A 20,291-nucleotide genomic window follows, 5' to 3' on the forward strand; every position below is an offset into this window, starting at 1 on the left:
AGAACAAGCTGTCAGCGCCGCACTCAGTTCAATCCATCTTGGTAACTTTCTCTCTGATCTGATGCCCCTCTGGAACCACAGATGTGTCTCCAATGCACGAAAAGAGTCAACTTAGCAATCATTCATGCTTTACATCTCAAGAAGCCAAAATTATCACAGTGGGTAAAGTGAAAAAGTAAAGTGTTAGTCATTCAGTCATGTCTGACTCCAGGCTCCTCGGTCCATGGGATTCTCCAGGCTAGAATACTGGAGTGGGTTGCCATTCCCTTCTCCAGGGGATCTTCTTGACCCAGGGATCGAACCTGGGTCTCTCCCACACTGCAGGCAGATTCTTTACCGTCTGCGCCACCAGGAGAGTGCATCACAACTGGTGGCAGAAATACAAATTAAATAGATGGAGCAGAGGTTTGCTCTCCGCAGCTTATAAAATCCCAGTATTGTTGCTTCTCCTTCTGTTCATTCCCTGGCTCTCCTCCATGTGGTCCCTCCCCACCATCCAGGAAACCTCTCAGGTGGGAAAATTTCTCCCTACTTTCCCAGTTTCCATCTGGGGGAGCTCAGAGCTCATCTGAGGCTTTATCTGCCCGCTGTTTCATTTGGGATCTTGCCTCACCAGGTCCCCTGTGCTCATCACTTACCATTACCACAATTCTTCTCGCCTCTTTCTGGAAGCACAATACCAAGTCCTGATTTCTTATTTGCACCTGCAAAGCTGAAGCTGCAGGTGTTTATCTGTTCAGAAGTCACCAGAAGTCAGTGCAAATCAGGACGGTTCCCCCAAGCAACAAAAATTAATATGTAGGAGAGTTCCAGGCTCAAGCAGTGTTTCTTTGCAATTATATTTACTCATTTTCATGAGGTGTTGCTTAATTCCCAAGCTTTCCTGATAAACGGTACCAATGCCATTGCTTTTTCCAATGCAATTTGTGATTTCGTTATGTGAAAAGACACTATATTAAATAAAAATTAGTCTTAATATTAGGTCCCTCTGTTCTCGAGGCAGGAAGCTCATTGCAAGGCAATTCTCATTTAGAGCCATACGTCTTAGCTTTGAAAACTGTGATAGCAGAAAAGTGCACAGAGAAGAAGGAAACTGCTTCAAAATGTCAAACAACATCTGTTTCCCATTTCTGAGAATTACCGAGCTTTCTCCAGCCCTTTAACCCTTTAGCCCACGTTGTATCTGTCCCTTCATAGTTTATGAGCTTTATCTTCAGAAGCCTTTCAGTAAATGAAACCTGATACAGAAAGTGAATCTCTGCTCAAGGTTCTCTCCAAGGATTAGGGACGAGATTTATTAGAACAACAGCACTCGTGCTGTGACACTTTGAGGCTGTGTCAACATTTCAATTATAAACCCGTGCTTCCAAGGGGCGGACACAGGCCATTTAAAAAGTAATAATAATCCTTCAGCTTGCAATTGGGAAAGTGGGGTAATCATTGAAGGATCCGCGTTCGGTTGATTCGAATTTTGAAAAGATGCCAGGGACTGACCTTTTCAAAGGGTAAAGAATTATATCCCGAGACTCTGCAACTTCAGACTTCAAGACTGTAGTAGTCCACCATCAAAGCAAAAGTGGGATGCTGAGATGATAAGTTAAATAATTAGACAGGAGAATCTAAATATGACATTCTGGAAAGCTGCAAGTGAAGCTGTATTGTAACATTTATTTTGAGGGCGAGGCAGAGGTATTTTGTCACTGCAGTCTGTCACACTGTTCTAACCATAACTTTAGGTCAGACAGGCGGTGTGGTTTCTTCTCGGTGATCTGCAGCAAGCCTGTGTGTCACCTACATGCACAAAGGCTGAGAGGTCTGACAGAAAGGCCCAAGGAAATCAAGGTCAACCCAAAACAGAGCAGTGATCGTATGCATTTATCTCTAGTGCTCCCTCCCTGGTGCCCCACAGCCTCTGTCTTCCCCTCCTTGCATCTGTCATCCTGAAGCATGGATGGCAAGGCTTCCTCTTTGCACCTTTCTTGCCATCTGCCACCATCCTTCGGTAGAAATTCACTTGCTATGCAGCTGATCAGTTGAGAGCCACCTATACGGTTAGAAAGAATCTACACAGTTTCTACTGATTTACTGGCAGCCACTAAGTCTTAAATGGTTGTCTGCCTCAAAGATGTCTGCGTCTTATAAGGAGCAAAGTTGGAGGAATTTGGGGCATCTCTACAGGGGCAGTGGAGAGGGATTTTTTTAATTGGGGGTATAGTTGCTTTACAGAGTTGTATTGGTTTTCTCTGCACAGTGAACTGAATCAGGGTATGTATATATATATCCCCTCCCTCTTGGACCTCCTTCCCGCCTCACCCCCCATCCCACATCCCATGCCTCTAGGTCATTACAGAGTGCCAGGCTGAGCTCTGTGCCATACAGCACTTTCCCACTAGCTAGCTATTTTACACATGGCAGTGTATATAAGTCAATGCTGGTCTCTCAGTTCGACTCCCTCTCTCCTTCCCCATCCTGGGCCCACAAGTCCGTTCTCTTTATGTCTGCGTCTCCATTCCTGCCCTGCAAATAGGTTCATCTACACCATTTGTCTGTGTTAATATGCGTTATACGTATTTTTCTCTAACTTCACTCTGTATAACAAACTCTAGGTCCATCCATGTCTCTGCAAATGATCCAATATTATTCCTTTTAGTTTAAAAGCACTCTTCAACTAACGTGCATAGGCAATAGTATGCTTCTCCTATAATTAAAAGATTTAATTTATATTTTCATTGTCCTATACCATAGAGAACTGATCACAAAATGTAAGTTCTGTGAGAGCAGAGCTTACTGTTTTGTTCCCTACAAAACACCTATGACCTAAAACATTGTAGAGAGTCAGTAACTATCTGATGAATGAAGGAATAAAAAAGTTATTGAACATATCAATACCTTTTTACTAGTTCTGAAAGTCTTATTAATAAGGCTTATTAATTAAACCTTATTCATTGCAAACACACTCCCTCAATGCAGGAAAAAATCTATTACCTTAAAGAAATGATTATCGTATGTTGGTGTCTAGGGTGGAGTTATGAGGAAAAGAATCACATACAGAATAAGTAAGTAGCTAAGAGAAGTATCTAAGATCAATTCTTGCCCTTTTTTCTTTTCCCCTAAACTTTTAAATACCACCCAAACCTTTACAATGGAGAATTTGAAACTGAAAGACAGATGAACTTTTCTGCCCCACCTCCATATCTCCTGTGTCTCAAACATGAAAAAATACCTCCAAAGACGTTGGTATTTTAAAAATACACACTGCTCTAACAATGGAGTCAACCAGATTATAACTGCCTTGAAGGTAGGCAGATACAATGCTTTATTATTTTTTTTTTAATGCCCAAAACCATTCTGAATGATAGGCTGCACACAGTGTGTGTTTCATAGAATTGTGCTACATTGGGTTGCTTCTATTGAGACTCTCTCAACTTCACCTTTGCAGCAGACACTTTAAACTGCTCAGGAGCATCAGTGTCTGCTTTCAATTTCATCTGCTGTCTTCCTCTGCAAGCCTCTGATGGGGTGACAAGGAGAGATGAAAGTAGATGAGACAAAAAGAGAAAGAGTCTAACAGTAAGATCTTCTAGGGATTTCGATGCTATGAGTGTTTAAGGAATCTTCATGTGTTGCTTGTCTATATTCAGTCACTTTTCCACAACAGAAATATTCCCTTTTTTAAAAGACAATGATGTTTTCCTTTGTGAATAAAGTCTCATGCCATTATTAGCCAAGAAACTCCACGAGGCCACTTAGCCACTCTTGGTTGGTTCCTTCCCTGTTACCTTTTGAAAATCATGCCAGATGGTCTCACAGTTATTTCCAGAACTGATATTTTGTGCTACCACAAACGTCTTCTGTTATTTCTACATGACCTTTCTGGAGAACTAAAAACACACTTGTGTTCTCCAGAAAGCCTTTCATTCTATCTCAGTCATCCTAAAGAGTTCTGGTCCTTTCCATCTAGCAGGGTGCCGATCCCTTGGAAGCTACAATCTTCTGGTCTATTGGAAACAGGGACACCCTCCATAAAATCCACAATAAATAAATAAACAAATGTATTGTGACCTTAAGTGTTTATGTCCTTAGTCTTAAGAGCAATTTCTTCAGTAGGTTAAGAAAAAAACCTCCACGCACTGGCACAACCACAGTCTGACTTCATTCCAGCAAATCACAACAACAACAAAAGCAGGGCTTTTTTGTTTGTTTGCTTAATTAAATTCTTTCAAGCCATGTGGAGCAATACTGCTGGGTAGATCTTGTTAGAAGAGATAATTAAAACACAAACAAACTAGTTCTTTCATTTGGAATAGCAACCACAGCACGCACTCAGGACAGCGCCCTCACCAAATCCCTAAGCATCCTTAGTATGTAAACTGAGTTGCCTTTAGAAAGAGATTCAGGGCTTTGTTACAGAGCTGGGAACCCCTTCACATGGGGAATCAGGCAGGAGATCTCTGGAAAGTCAGACTTCACACGAGACATTGCAAGTGGAGCCAGGATGATGAAATGATGCCTTCTCAATGGGCTCTCAACAAGACTTAGGGGTCTCAGGAAAAAGGGCTTTCTCAAGTCTTCGCTTGAGGTGAGGCCATCAGGAGCTTCTAGACCTTTCGAAAGAGGATAAAAGTGGAAAAAAGAAGAGCGGTAAAGAATCCACCTGCCAATACAGGAGACTCAGATTCGATCCCTGGGTCGGGAAGATCCCTGGAGAAAGAAATGGCAACCCATCCAGTATTCTTGCCTGGAAAATCCCATGGACATAGACATCTGGCAGTCTCAGTCAGTTCAGTTCAGCCGCTCAGTCGTGTCCGACTCTTCGAGAACCCATGAATCGCAGCATGCCAGGCCTCCCTGTCCATCACTGACTCCCGGAATTCACTCAAACTTACATCCATCGAGTCGGTGATGCCATCCAGCCATCTCATCCTCTGTTGTCCCCTTCTCCTCCTGCCCCCAATCCCTCCTAGCATCAGAGTCTTTTCCAATGAGTCAACTCTTCACATGAGGTGGCCAAAGTACTGGAGTTTCAGCTTTAGCATCATTCCTTCCAAAGAAATTCCGGGGCTGATCGCCTTCAGAATGGACTGGCTGGATCTCCTTGCAGTCTAAGGGACTTGCAAGAGTCTTCTCCAACACCACAGTTCAAAAGCATCAATTCTTCAGCACTCAGCTTTCTTCACAGTCCAACTCTCACATCCATACATGACCACAGGAAAAACCATAGCCTTGACTGCTGCTGCTGCTAAGTCATTTCAGTTGTGTCCGACTCTGTGTGATCCCATAGATGGCAGCCCACTAGGCTCCCTTGTCCCTGGGATTCTCCAGGCAAGAACACTGGAGTGGGTTGCCATTTCCTTCTCCAATGCATGAAAGTGAAAAGTGAAAGTGAAGTCGCTCAGTCGTGTCCGACTCTTAGCGACCCCAGGACTCTTAGGAGCCTACCAGGCTCCTCAGTCCATGAGATTTTCCAGACAAGAGTACTGGAGTAGAGTGCCATTTGCCTTCTCCAGATGGACCTTTGTTGGGGAAGTAATGTCTCTGCTTTTGAATATGCTATCTAGGTTGGTCATAACTTTCCTTCCAAGGAGTAAGCGTCTTTTAATTTCATGGCTGCTGTCACCATCCGCAGTGATTTTGGAGCCCCCAAAAATAAAGTCTGACACTGTTTCCACTGTTTCCCCATCTATTTCCCATGAAGTGATGGGACCGGATGCCATGATCTTCGTTTTCTGAATGTTGAGCTTTAAGCCAACTTTTTCACTCTCCTCTTTCACTTTCATCAAGAGGCTTTTTAGTTCCTCTTCACTTTCTGCCATAAGGGTGGTGTCATCTGCATATCTGAGGTTATTGATATTTCACCTGGCAATCTTGATTCCAGCTTCTGCTTCTTCCAGCCCAGCACAGTCTATGAGGTCCCAAAAGAGTTAGACAGGAGTTAACCACTAAAACAGCAACAACGTTTCCTAAAATGCCAATACATTCTGTCTCCGGATACATTCTATCATATGAGCTTTTCTGCAGGGAAACACCAGTCCTGACATACTGTTTATGCTGTTTCTAGGGGACGATCAGTATACTTGGCAACCTTATTAAACACAGTAAGGTATAGTGACCTGTGTAGATTCTCCGTGAGGGCTCTGAGACATCATGAGTGAAATAAACCTATATTGGAATCCCTTTTGCCTATGTGATATGAGGTATTTTTCTCTTGCTGACATAGTTCACTCTGTATGCAGACTCTAGGTCCATCCACATCTCTGCAGGCCCCCAGCAGAGCCGTTCTTCTCCCCCCCTACTCCATTTCTACAGTACAAATGGTAGAGTGTTCATTTTCTTACCTCTCTCCTCCACTGTCTTGGAGAGCAGAGTCATTTTAAAGTTTGTATCTTTATCTCTAAATTTTGTCTTGAATGCTAGATATATAGTAGGTAGTCAGTCAATGATATTTGCATAAAATCCAAAGTTACACTTATGTCACACAGGGCTCTCTGATCAAATGCTGAATTTAAGAACAAGATAAGTCTTGCCATCTTATTATTATTATTATTATTATTGGTGTTTTTTTTTTTTTCACATTTCCACCACAAACAGTGTGAGTGAGGAGAAGGAAAAAGTACTCTTAAGTAAACATGATACTAACACTCATAAAAGGCTTCCAGAAGTCTCTCTTTCCATGGGCAAATGCATCCTGACAAACCCTGAAAAATCTGAGCTGGGACACATCTAACTTCCACTAGAAAGAATGTTTCCTTTTTAAAAACAATTGATTCTCACTGAAGTATAGTTGCTTCACAACCTTGTGCTGTAAAGTAAATCATCCGTATGTACAAATATATCCCTCTTTTTTTGGATTTCCTTCACACCTAGCCCACATGAGAGCACTGAAGAGAGTTCCCTGAGCTCTTTTATACACAGTGTCAACGTCTCCTTTTAACAGGTACATGGGTCTCAAACTAATATTTGTGGACTGCTTCAAAAAATTGTCACTGGGCTTTAAAGATACAACCTGTTAGTAGCTTCAATTCACCGGAAAGATAAATTTGCAAATCTTTAGAAAAAGTTAATCGTGATGTCTGTATTTTCTGAATGCCTAGTTGCAAAACAATCTGACAGTGGCCTTCTGTTTATTGGGCATAGTTTTATTTTAAGGCTTGGCTATCTCATTAACTTGATTACGAATTTTTTAATTAGAATTTTTTTGAACTTTGAGACTTTAGGAAGAAAAATGAGAATGAGCATTGAAAGTAAAATCTGACCTGGAAGAGAATGGCTAGTCACTACAAGTGTGAACCACTAGATGTAAACTATAAACCACTATAATGCTTTGAGCCATCATAAGTTTTGTAAATACTTTATTTTCACTGAAGTTTGGCTTTAGCAAATAAGTCTGGCATGGTTTTCGGGACAGCCAGCTGCTCCAACTGCCAAAACCTACCTCTCAGTTCATTTGTTAATGGCTGAAATTATACCATTAAAATACCATTGCTTTGGCTTAAAGCTTGGTTCTCTGTGAAAATGTAAATATCTCCAGGTTGGACCGCACTTAAAATAGTGACAATCATTTACCCCAAACTTATGTCCCAGTGTTTAACTATGGACAGAAAGAGAGAAAGCAGAGAGTATAGTGTTAGGCCCATGTGGAGGAAAAGGGTATAGAAAATAAAATCTGGGGATTTCCCTGGCAGTCCAGTGGTTAAGATTTTGCCTTTCAGTGCAGGAGGCGCAGGTTCAGTCTCTGGTTCAATCCCTGGTCGAGGAGCTGAGATCCCACTTGCCTCGCAGCCCAAAAACCAAAGCATAAAACAGTACAATAGCAATATTGTAACAAATGCAATAAAGACTTGAAAAGAAAATCTGGAGGTTCTAAGTCAACAGAAGGACACCCTTGCCCAAAATTCTGTCCTGGAAAAAAGTATTTTTGGATATTTTGGAACCTTGGGAATTGAGCTGTGCAAAGCAGTCTTACTAGATCTGCATGTAGAGAAGAAAAAGAAAATCCACAAGAAAATCTTCCTGGAGACATTTCTTGAAGTTTCTCTCACTGCTTTCCCGACTATAATAAACAGCTGATAATCTCAAAGTAAACTGCCTCTGATGTCTTGTCACTTAATACTGAGCCGCTATATTTAGCATTCCTAGATAAATACATTCATTCCTGGCCAACCCGGGAATTAAAGAACCCAAAAGAGCTTTAGGAAAATTCCCCTAGGTAATTGATACTTTTAACTGAGTCAGTCTTGGTTTAAATACCTGAAATGAAATGTGATGATGAGAGGTAACACCTAGGAGACAACCAGCCATGGCCAAAAAAGAATCATCCGTATGGCTTATTGCCTCAGAAAACCAATGTATCAAATATCCTATTCAAATTGCATCTTGAGGCATGAGGAAGAAAGCTGAGTATAAACTCACTAAGATGATTTGGAAAGGAGTTACCTCGAAGTCTTTAGAGAACTTGACTTTGATTCCATTTCCTCCTCTGCCTGTCAAGTGGGAACATAGTTTTCCTATTCTTTCCATGAATATGTTTTCTTCCTTGCTTATAGAACAGAGACAGTCAGGATGAGCACCAAGTGCTGGGCTGGGCAGGTTTCTTTAGTATCGTTTCTTCTCCAGCTAGGGCCACACTTCTGAGTCCTGAGCTTCCTTGCAGGTGGTGTTGTCTGACATTGTTGAACATTGACAGTTACATGGAAAGTAGACATTCCACACGTATCAGAAATGTGCAGCACAGTCACTTCCTAGTCACTTCTACACTGTCAGCCTCTGTCGATTATTAAATGCTTATGTGATGATACCCCACAAAAAGCAATAAAGTCTAAGTGTTCTGGTCTCAAGATAACTGGATGATCTGTGCAAAAGATCCAGGCTTTGATAAAGCTATGTTCATGAAAATCTATTCTGTTCAAATTTAAGGAATCAGGCTCAAAAATCTTATTTCTGTATCCTAAAAACCTTGACCAGGGGTTACTTCTTTTGTTACTTAAAAAAATAGCATGGTTGAGAAGAGAAAAGCTAACATATATATGAATATTATTGACCACAGAGATTTGAGACTAAGCTTTCACAACTGTAAATGAATTTGGTATGATCAAGATGATTCAATCTGCCCTATTGCACTGAATGTTTGTATTGCCCCAAACTTTATATGTTGAGATCCTAAACCCCTGTGTAATGGCTGGTAGGTGTGATGATTAAGAGGTAATGAGGTCATAAGGCTGGAGACTCCGTGAATGAGATTAGTGTCCTTATAAAAGAGACCCCAGGGAGCCCCCATCCAACCTTGTACCACGTGAGGACACAGTGAGAACACAGCATCTATGAACCAGGAAGAGGTCCTAACCAGACACAGAAACTGCCAGTGTCTTGACCCTGGACTTCTCAGCCTCCAAAACTGTGAGAAATAACTGCTTGTGGTTTAAGCCACTCAGCCTAAGGTATTTTTGTTATAAAAACCCAAACAGACTAAGACACAGCCTTGATGCAGGTCTTAAGCTTCTACTAGACACTTTGAACACTGATTTAAGCTAGTCTCAAATTAGATCATTTAGTTTTTCAGACAAGGTTGATTTGCTGTTGTCTTGGCAACCCATTCCTGTACTCTTGGCCTGGAGAATCCCATGGAGGGAGGAGCCTGGTGGGCTACAGTCCATGGGGTCGCAAAGAGTTGGACACAACTAAGAGACTTCGCTTTCACTTTGTTTAGAGCCTAAGTCGTGTCTGACTCTTTTGTGACCCTGTGGACTGTAGCCCACCAGGCTCCTCTGCCCAGGGAATTTCTCAGGCAGGAATAATGGAGTGGAGTGGGTTGCCATTTTCTACCTCAGGGATCTTCCTGACCCAGGGATCGAACCCATGTCTCCTGCATTGACAGGTGGATTCTTTATTACTGAGCTACCTGGGAAGTCCAAAGTTTGATTTGACAACAGTTGAATGGAAATGATTCCTTATTTACCAAAGTCACCCTTTCTAATAAAATCCACAATTTCATTTTTCCTCTATACTTCATTAAGCAAACTGAGGCAACAACCCACTTAGAAATGACATCATAAAGCTCCTTTACATGATAAGACTACTTTATCTTAAAAGAACAATATAAAACTAGTTCTTCTCCAGGTCTCAAGATGAGGTCCTTTCCTTACACCTTTTAACCCAAACATGTCCTGCTTTCCAACATGCAAGCCATCCGCTTCCCATTGTCCCACACTTGCCCCTAATTCGTCTTCTGATGTCTTCATATTCCTTGAATCCTTTCCATTCAGAAGGAAAGGAAGCATTTTAACAATCCAAGGATATTTGAGACCAAGATGAAGGTATCTGTGCCTTTATATATTATTTCCTCTAGAATGTCTGGAGTTTAAAGCATCCTGGAACCTGCTGACCACCTCTTGGTAGAGAGTGGAGAAGATATACAGACACATAAACACTGCACTGTGTGACAGACATTCAAAGCGCTGTTTTCACAGGGATTGTTTTATCTAATCCTCATGCTAACATTTTTCTGTAAGTCTAAATGTCCCTTTTTAGAGGTTAAATAAATCCCCTAAGATCGCAAAGCTAGTAAATGCTTTTCAGGGTTCCAACGCAAGTCTGCCTGACTTAACTCTACAGCTTACGGGCCTTTCATTTTGCCAAACCCAACCCAAATGACTCTGACTCTCTCTCGTGGGGCATCTTAGCTCTGGGAGGGGCTTTAACACTGGTCCATGAAGGTGAGTGATATTGTAGATCCACAAATCTCCTCCAGGCTCAGGAAGTAGCCACATACTCTCTCTGCATGAGATTTTCTTTCCCTACCTGTGTTTTTTCTTTACCACATTCTAACCTCAATGCCTTTCCATTCCAAGCTAGCCTTGCATTAAAAAAATAAAAAATCAATCATTATTCATTCAACCTTTAGACCGGAAATCCTCTGAGGACTTCTAGGTACTGTATAGAAAAATACTGCATAATGAATGATAAACATTTTGGTTACCAGGAGGATACAGCTGAGAACTCTGTGCCTTCCTTTCTTCTAGTTCTGGGGAAAGTGGAAAGTTTGTATCAAATTGAAAAGGGTTCTTTACCCCATCCCTCCCACTGGTCTCACTCTTGCTGAGAATAAAGACTTGATTAGACAGGTTTTCTCATTTGATCCTCAAAGCGGTACTCCCAAAATGTGGATACATTTACCAACATCCAGCAAATACTCCACTCCCCACCAGGGATAAAGCTGGTGAGAAGATGGTGGGGGTGGGGTGCCCCACATTATTCTTGTTCAGTCACTAAGTTGTGTCAAACTCTGCAACCCAATGGACTGCAGCACACCAGGCGCCTCTGTCCTCCATTATCTCTTGAAGTTTGCTCAAGTTTATGTCCACTGAATCAGTGAGCTATCTAACCATCTCATCCTCTGTTCTCCTTCTGTCCTCAATCTTTCCCAGCATCAGGGTATTTTTCAATGGATCGACTCTTCACATGAAGTACCCAAAGTATTGGAGCTCCAGCTTCAGCATCAGTCCTTCCAATGAGTATATTCAAGGTTGATTTCCTTTAGGATTGACTGGTTTGATCTCCTCGCATGGATCACAGCCTTGTTGTGGTGAAGCGGCTTACATAACTCAATGAAGGGCCATGCTGTGCAGGGTCACCCAAGTTGGATGGGTTATAGTGAAGAGTTCTGGCAAAATGTGGTCCACTGGAGAAGGGAATGGTAAACCACCCTAGTATTCTTGCCTTGAGAATCCCATGAACAGTATGAAAAGGCAAAAAGAGAGGACACCAGAAGATTAGTCCTTCCCCCCTCCTCCCAGGTCAGAAAGTGTCTGATATGCTACTGGGAACAAGTGGAGGGCAATTATTAATAGCTTCAGAAAGACTTCCCTGCTGGCTCAGTGGTAAAGAATCTGCCTGCCAATGAAGGAGCTGCAAGTTCAGTCCCTGGATTGGGAAGATCCCCTGGAGAAGGAAATGGCAACCCATTCCAGTATTCTTGCCTGGAAAATCCTGTAGACATTGGGCTGGCAAGCTATAGTCCATGGGGTAACAAAAGAGTCAGACGTGACTTAGCAAAGAATGAAGCGGATGGGCCAAAATGGAAAAGGTGCTCAGCTATGGATGTGTCTGTTGGTGAAAGTAAAATTCAAAGCTGTAAAGAACAATATTGCATTGGTGCCCCATGAAAATGTAATAAATCCTACTTGAATCATTTATCACCCAGCTCTGTGTAAATCAGGGAGCTGGCTTCAGGAAAATGTATCTGTAAAACTTCTGAGTGAAAGTTTAAAGTTTGGGGGAAGCCAGGCAGAAGAACAAACTCTGAAATCCCACAACAGGACAGTTAAGAAAATCCCATGGAAATAAAAGCAAGAGACTGCCCACAGATAGTAGTTTCACCAAGTTCACCAACTTTGTGTAAAATTCTATTGTCCATTGGCTCCATTCTTGCAAGAGCCGGTGAGTTGAAATTTCCAATTACAACAAATTTCCTGCCAACGTTTTCTATGTATTTAGAACATCCTGCCAATAAAAGAAAAGAAACTAACACTTACTCTAAGCTATTTAATGCAATCTGTTAGGTGATGTTTTTGCCTCAGATGTAACAAATCACTTGGATATTACTTGATTAATATCAAAATAAACTGACAACTCCAGTGTCTCTTTCTTTTCCCAGGTGTCTCCCCTTGGCCTGTGATTCTCACAATTCTTATCCCAGGTTTTGATGTGCTAATTGGCTCATCGGCCCACACCAGCCTTGCTCAGTTTAATTAATAAATATTTAGTTTTGACAAAGGCAGGGTAAACAGAAGTCTGATTCATGAATTTGATCATTGTTTATCCCCCCACGGTGACCCTCACTTGAAATTGGTCTTGAGTCTTATCAGCCTGCTCCTTTGTATGCCTTTTCATGTCATTTGCATATCAAATATATCATTTTAAACAGGCTCCTCACAGCCATCGCTTGCAGGCAGTTATAGAACCAGTTGCCCACTGGAGCTGCAGAGAAACATCTGTAAACCCACTGTGATTATGGTGGAAGAATGGGGGACAGGGGATTATCCTCGTCTCCTATTCAGATTCGCTCCTCCAGAAATCAAGATCTTTCATGTGTCCTGCTTTCATGGGTTTAATTGATTGATTGGTTCAGTTTTTAACGTAAGTGTTTTCTCTCCTAAAATTAGAACGACAGCACAGGATCCTCCAACACTGAATCTTTGAGTTTCCTGTATCACCAAAACTTCATTTGACCATGCAGGGTGCCTCAACAGACTCTAAAGTGACTCCACGGAAATGCTTTGTCATCATGGAGAATTAGGGCCTCCAGAAAACTGGCTTCAATGTACCTTCTCTCCCTTGAAACAATTTCTCCCCAAATTAAGGGCAGGCAGATGGTAGCTGGGTGGTAGGTGGCTAGTGGTTCTTAGATGCCTCCGTGGTAGAGAATCTGCCTGCCAATTCAGGAGACGTGGGTTCAATCCTTGGATCAGGAAGATCCCCTTGGAAAAGAAAATGGAAACCCACTCCAATATTCTGGCCTGGGAAATCCCATGGACAGAAGCGCCTGGCAGGCTACAGTCCAACTTAGCAACTGAACAACAGATAGTGGCTACTGCTTCAAATCAAGTTCCACTGTTCTTTAGCATTCAGAAATTTGGTTTTACAGTATGATAAGAACTACCGACATTCTATCACACCATTGTATATCTGATGCCACATTTATCAATCCACTCCTACTCAGAATTCCCCTTTTCTCATTAAAAAGACAACAGCACCCTGTGTTTGTTAGATTAGCCCAGTGTCATATTCAAATCTCTAGTCAGGTTAAAGTTATCTCGGAGATGTTAGAGTCTTGTTTCAAAGCTGTTTCATTCATATGACCCACTTCTCTGAAGAGTGCTTTAGAGATGTGATCTCCAGGCACTTGAGAGCAGGGTAACCAACCAAGTTCCAGCCCTCAGGCTGATGTGGGGTTTTTCTGAACTCCACACAGAGCTTCAGAAGCAGGAATGGGAAGACAGACATACCATCATAGACTTCAGTGCTTGGGCACATGTAAGCAACACTGCCTGCTTTGAAAGAAAAACCAAAATAATATGATATAAAGCTACGTGTCAGTTCAAGTCCATATACCAAATAAATGGGGCAGGAATGTTGGAAAATATTATGAATACTGTAGTCCTTATTCTAGGGCACTATTTCATGATGTATTATGGCCAGAGTGCTGGATTTGAATGCAAAGTCCTGAGTCATATTACAACTCTGTTTGTAATATGAACAACTTTCATCCTATCTGTGAATATTCATGTACCCATCCAGAAAAGGAGACAAGTTGGATTATATTCACATGGATTAAACTGTACCTCAGAAGTGTTACTCAGTGTTTCTTGAAAAGATTCGTGTGGTAAAATAATTTGAATATATCACTGAATTTCACCCACACACACAGAGTACATTTTTGGAGATTTGCAATATGCATTCATATATCAAATTGATAGTTTATGGTGAATGATGCTGGATACGTGATCTCTGAAGAAGATTTAGCTTCGGGACCCGGACCAGGCTTGATCACTCAAGAGTTTTGTGTAGCAGAGTTTTATTAAAGTGAAAAAGAGACAGAGAAAGCTTCTGACACAGACATCAGAAGGGGGATGGAGAGTGCCCCCACCCCCTACTCTTAGCAATGGAGCAATATACTTTTTCAATTGCTTATTACAGTAAATCAAAAGAAAGTCTCAAGGTTGTAAAGGTCTTACCAGACCCACTCCCACAATATACATTTTAAAATAACAAGATTAGTCAGAAGCTTCTCAAGAAGGAGAAACATGTCCTCAAGCAGGATACATTGTTGTTATATAATGTTATATAATGTTTAGTACAGAGTTTAAGCTGAGTTGTTTTGTTGTGTAATCATCAGCTCTGGGTTTAAAGGGGAAAAAAGTTTGTCCTTTTCTCCTCCCTAACAACTCCGGACCCCTATCTCCTCCTCAAGAGCCCCAGATCCCTTGCTCCTCCTCAGGGACCCTGGACTTCTTATCAACCTGCCTAGGAATTAACTCTCTCAAAATGACTCTGAGACATTCTTAAAAAGCTTTGCAAGAAATAAATGGATCTAATAGTGTTTCCCAAACATATTTCCCCAAGAATCCTGTATGTGTTTGAAATAATTTGGGTAGCACTGGAACAGAATTTTCAAAGGCCTTCCATCTCTCATTAGGCCCACCCAGATCAGGCAAGCCAAGCTCGTTACTAGGGTCCTATTCAAAGGCCTTCCTTCTCTATGACTGCCCATGTCAGGTAAGCAAGCTTGTAACTGGTATCCTACAGGAAAGTGGCTGAACTCAGGGCCTCAGAAGCGGGTGACCTGGGCTCCTGTTTCTCGGGGTCATTATGAGGGTTGAATGAGTTAACAAAATATATCAAATGCTTAGCCAATTACCTGGTAGCTCAGAGGTTAAAGCATCTGCCTGCAATGTGTGAGACCTGGGTTTGATCCCTGGATTGGGAAGATCCCCTGGAGAAGGAAATGGCAACCCACTCCAGTATTCTTGCCTGGAGAATCCCATGGAAGGAGGAGCCTGGTGGGCTACAGTCCACGGGGTCACAAAGAGTCGGACATGACTGAGTGACTTCACTTTCACTTTCTTTTCACTTTAGCCAATTACCTAAACCCTAATAAGTGCCCAAGACATGTTAGCTGTGTTGCTCAGTATCATAAACCTTTGTCAGATGTGACAATCTTTTTTTTAATAAAGTTTTTTTTAATTTAAATATTTGGCTGTGCTTGATCTTAGTTGCAACATGCAGGATCTTTAGTTGCTGCTTGCAAACTCTTAGTTGTGGTATGTGGGATCTAGTTCCCTGACCAGGGATGGAACCCAGGCCCCCTGCATTGGGAGCACAGAGTGCCAGCCACTAGACCAACAGGGAAATCCCAGATGCAACAATCTAAGGGAAGGAAGAGTAGGTAAAAGAAATTGACATTTACTGAGCATCTACTCTATGCCTGTGAAGTACAAACATTGTCTCATTAAACCCTCATAATAAAACTGAGATCAAAATATAATTGTTTCATTTTACAGTGAGTAAAACAAAACTCTGAGATGTTAAAGAATTAAGATATTAAGATGGCTGTGGCAGATTCATTTTGATATTTGGCAAAACTAATACAATTATGTAAAGTTTAAAAATAAAATAAAATTAAAAAAAAAAAGATAATAAGATGGAAAAATAAACACCAAATTCAGGTATCCCTGACTTCAAAACTCAAGTTATTTCTAGCACATTGCTTGTGTGCTCAGTCATGTCCGACTCTTTAGGAGACACTGGACTGTAGCCTGTCTGGCTCCTCTGTCGGTGGAATTCTCCAGGTAGGAATACTGGAGCAGGTTGCCATTTCCTATTCCAGGGGACCTTCTCGAGCCAGGGATTGAACCTGCGTCTCCTGATAGGCAAGTAGATTGTTTACAACTGTGCAACCTGGGAAGCCCTTACTTCAAAACTTGAGTTCTTTCTGGCACATTACACTGCTTTAAAAGGTGAAAAGTAATCAACTTTCCATTGTTTAATAGATGAAGAAATGAGGCAAAAAAAGTAAAATCTTTCCCTGTGATCCTAGGTTCACAAGAAAAGATTCAAATCAGAAAGCAATCCATATTCTGGCAACCAGCTCCATAATGTATTCATTACTGGACCCCAGAAGCAGAAGGAAAAATGAAAAGGAAAGAAGGCATTATCTCTCATTTTGATCTGGTTACAATTTTTAAAATTAAGAATATTTTGTCTCTTAATTAAGCACCTGCTGTATGTCTATTATGCCCCATTTTAGAGGAGACTCGGCCGTCTCCTACCTTACTTAGATTATGGCTTTAGAGAAGCATAGGTCTGAAGGTCAAATTAATTCTACTGCCTCCAGAAAGGATTGGATCAAAATAATTCTCAAACGATAATCCCTTACCCTCGTCTACTTTTAAATATTCAGAGAGAAAGATTCTGTGACTTTGGTTAAAAAAACAAAAATCAACTATTAGTAATATATTTAAATTTTCATAATATGAAGGACCTTTGAAGCATTTGTGAAAATAAAAACACATTCATCAAAAAAAAAAGAGAGAGAGAGAAATAGAATAAGAATATGAATTGATTTTCCATGATGGAGTATAGTATTGTGCATTAAGAACTGAAATTCAGGCTGAAGGACTTGGGGATGTAATTTATTGGATATTAATCTTCCCTTTCAGCAGGCAAGGCACAACTTTACTTAGATATGTCTTTTGCATCTGAAGTTCTAAAATATGGGGTCAAGAATATAGCCCTGCCACACATGCCAGACTGCCATTCTGCTTGGTTCATCTTATCACTAAAACTATTAAAAAAAAAAAAAAAAAGAATGTCAAAGATGATAGAGTTTAGAGAGATTTTCATTTTGCAAGTAAAAAAGAAAGGACAGACAGTGGGGCTCAGCCTGCCATGTACTTAGATGGAGTGGCCAGCTACTGCTACTGACTTCCTGTTATCAGAGCCTGTCCTGGGAAGTGACAGTATGGTGGGGGCTGGGGGTGGGGAAGTGGGGGAGGGGTATATCTCAGCCTCCGAAATTCTCCAGTTAGTCTCAGTGAATGAGAGAAGGAATGAAGATAGGTACTCTGATTTGGAGGAGAGAAAAAGAAAATGTCTATCTTTTGTAGCTGATGACGATGATGTTGAGAAATTCACACAGTGGTTGACCTAGGACTTACCTTAACTTTTGCAGCAGACCGACCTGGTATCTGTACAACATAACTGGTACTTCTTTCCAAGAGCCTGAATTTGCAGGCGGAATACAGATTCATGAGGCTCTTCTTCGCCAGCCCTCTTCTATCCCTTTTCTCTGCTTTCAGATGTCAATTCATTAAGATGAGTGAATTTTCCCTTGGAGTTGCAGAATGTCCCTCTGACCTCATTAACAATAAAAGAGTTTTGCTCAAATTTGTGCTTTGGATGCTAGTTCCCCAGGCTCAGAGAACAGTACTGTGTGTTGAGACTGTTTGCTTCAGGACTAAAGGAAATCAGCAATGATATCGGTCCCTGTGCGGGTGGCAGAAGCTACCTCACCAGAATGCAAAAAAAAAAAAAAAAGGAAAATTCCTGAGATCTTAAGATTTTTGTGATGCAAATGCAAAAGAATTCTTAGCCCTGACCATTCCTGCCCTTCTACCTAAGGTTATAATTAAAGGCAATGGAAAGCAAAATGGTGGTTGCTGTTGGGAGGATTTACTGGGACATTCTGCAATCTTGTTTACTTTATAAAACATCAGTATCATTCCACAAGCTGACCTGCAAAGGCGCAGTTGACTGAGAGCAAAGGGAACTGGAGCTCTGCTTAAATTTCCCCTTGAGCTTATTTCTTACCTACCTCATCTATGGTGTAAAATGGCCCAAATCTATCATTGGAGAGAAATATTCTCTATTTGTCTGAGTGAGGAATATCTCCTATCTACAAATCACCAAACAGAAATGACCATTATGAATCTCTCACAAGAGTTGAAAAAGAGGATGAGACAATGGTATTTACTTCCTAGGCTCTACTCTTAAAGAAAAGTTTCTCTTCTTTAGTTTGTTGAGGCAGTCTGAGGTCCCAAAACACACATGCCCCTAAGATTGTCCACTTCATCTTTTTTCAGGTTTGAACCTTCTATTGAGATACCTAAGCATCAACCCTTCTACTCTTAAGGTACCACTTCCATGTTAAGGGGAATTCCTGACTCTTTTTACTAAAATGAAATTTTATGCAGAAGTCATTTGAAGATTGAAGGTCTTCAAGGAAGCTTGATGTGTTCATATAATCTTCTATTTTGTATACAAGAACCAGACTTTTGAGAACCTTCTCAGTTAAATAGTGTCGTTTCAGAGACTCGGGGGAAAAAATCCATTCTCCCTAAATAACTTGCCAGTTTTCCAAGTACCTATGAAATGGAGAAGCTTCTAGAAGCCCCCTTTAGCAAATAAGTATGTTTTCACCCTTGAGGGGCTACACATTAGCCCATAATAGCTCATCAGATTAGCAGAGCATAGCCCTAAGGAAATGAAGCACAGGACAGGTAAGTGTAGCAGGGCCACTTTCCCCAGGAATGGGGGTCAGCATGTCACTCAGTCGTGGCTGACTCTTTGTGATCCATGGCCTATCATCTGCCAGGTTCCTCTGTCCATGGGATCTCCCAGGCCAGAATACTGGAGCGGGTAGCTATTCCCTTCTCCAGGGGATCTTCCCAACCCAGGGATGGAACCCAGGACTCCTGCATTGCAGGTGGATTCTTGACCATCTGAGCCACTAGAGAAGCCCCTAAGATTCCTTCTTCAGGAATGGGGAAGGCAGACCAAAGGCATTCTTCTAGGCTCAAGCTATCTGTCCAGAAATCCAAGTCACCACAGAATTGCATGTTGGTCAGGCTCTCATTTCCAGCTGCTAGCCCGAGACTCACTGTGAATCTGGAAACCTGAGTCCAGTGTCCAAAGCCACACTCTATGGGTAAACTTTGATTCTGCTGCTGCTGCTGCTGCTGCTAAGTCGCTTCAGTAGTGTCCGACTCTGTGCGACCCCAGAGACAGCAGCCCACCAGGCTCCCCTGTCCCTGGGATTCTCCAGGCAAGAACACTGGAGTGGGTTGCCATTTCCTTCTCCAATGCATGAAAGTGAAAAGTGAAAGTGAAGTCGCTCAGTCGTGTCCGACTCCTAGCGACCCCATGGGCTGCAGCCTACCAGGCTCCTCTGTCCATGGGATTTTCCAGGCAAGAGTACTAAATTAACCACTCTGTACCACAGTGTCCTCACCCATGAAATGGGGATAGCAAGAGTACATACTTCATAAGACTATTGAATTAATATCAATTTAATTAAATAAATTATCCTGTGTGAAGCACTTAGCATAGGTATGACAGATACTGCTATCTGTTAGTAGCATCAAGAATCAATAACTAGGCCCCATTTTTTAATTGGGATATAGTTGCTTTATAATGTTGTATTATTTTCTGCTGTACAACAAAGTGAATCAGTTATATGTATACATATATCCCCTCCCTTTGAGACCTCCCTCCCACCCCACCACCTTCCCACCCTCCTAGGTCATCACGGAGCACAAAGCTGAGCTCCCTGTGCTCCACAGCAGCTTCCCACTAGCTCTCTGTTTTACACATGGTAGTGTATATACGTCAGTGTTACAGTCTCAATTCATCACACCCTTCCCTTCACCTCCCCCCGTCCACATGTCCATTTCCTACATTGGGCATCTCTATACCTGCCCTGCAAATACTTTCATCTATACCATTTTTCTAGATTCCAC

This window comes from Bos mutus, chromosome 13 (genome assembly GCF_027580195.1).
Source record: "Bos mutus isolate GX-2022 chromosome 13, NWIPB_WYAK_1.1, whole genome shotgun sequence".
Taxonomy (NCBI): Eukaryota; Metazoa; Chordata; class Mammalia; order Artiodactyla; family Bovidae; genus Bos; species Bos mutus.